We start from the raw sequence: 860 nt of genomic DNA, 5'->3' as shown, positions 1-860 counted from the left end.
GGCGCATGCTCGATGTAGAAGTGTTATAGTATTTCGTTCCGGTGGCAAATTGTTTCTAACTTTGAAAGTAGACTTTTGATGGTAGCTAAACTTTTAGGACAAAAATGTTCTCCTTTTTGCTGAAATTACGCTGGCGTTGCAGATTATAATATTTTTTTTAGGATTGAACGGGGCAAACCAGGGAGTGATTTTATAATGCCCAGCGTGCATTTCGTTTGTGTAAAGAATGAATGAACTTACCAAGCATTGACACTTATGACACTTAACTCTTCATTTGTATTGGGGAACTGTAATATCTGTGTGTGTTGTATCGGCGATTTAAAGATTTTTTTGTTGTTTTCCATTAAACCACGATTGTGAATAGTAAGGCCGAGAACTCCGTCGGAACAGTGTCCTAACAGTCAGTAGTACACTCTGGTTTCTCTTCAGATCGCATAAATCTTTCGCCTTTTACTAAAGATTTCCGTGGAGAGGAACATTATGAGTATCAACTAATTTTTTGATGCCTGGCCTCACGGCTGGGCTTCCAATAATTGTTAATAACAAACTGTTCACAGCTCCCAGTCTTTGTGGATATCCTCTGAGATTTAGTGTTTTGCCTGTGTGCTGTATCCACATACTGTCTTGCATTTGTGAACTTCCATCTGACGTCACAGCTCATGGTTGTACGTTTTAAAATAAATATCTTGGAGAAAATGTTGCAGTTGTAAAGCAAGCTTTCTACAGCTCTACATATTTTTGCGCCCTGGGACACTAAGCAACCGCTTTTGTCGCTTATGCCTGGACAGGTCTTCTCCATCTGCTGTATAATGACACTTACCTGCTCATCAAGTTAACACTCGACCCATGAAGACCGTTGG

At 40.0% G+C, this 860-nt stretch overlaps 1 non-coding gene across 1 annotated transcript; it reads left to right on the top strand.

Annotated features, from left to right (window-relative positions):
* Nucleotides 1-409: 409 nt before the first annotated feature.
* Nucleotides 410-525, top strand: LOC115108817 (U5 spliceosomal RNA). The gene has a single exon (XR_003860407.1). It is a non-coding gene; the product is annotated as a U5 spliceosomal RNA (small nuclear RNA).
* The last annotated feature ends 335 nt before the right edge of the window (nt 526-860 follow it).

Source organism: Oncorhynchus nerka, linkage group LG24 (assembly GCF_034236695.1).
Source record: "Oncorhynchus nerka isolate Pitt River linkage group LG24, Oner_Uvic_2.0, whole genome shotgun sequence".
Taxonomy (NCBI): Eukaryota; Metazoa; Chordata; class Actinopteri; order Salmoniformes; family Salmonidae; genus Oncorhynchus; species Oncorhynchus nerka.
This window is presented reverse-complemented; position numbering and strand designations above follow the sequence as displayed.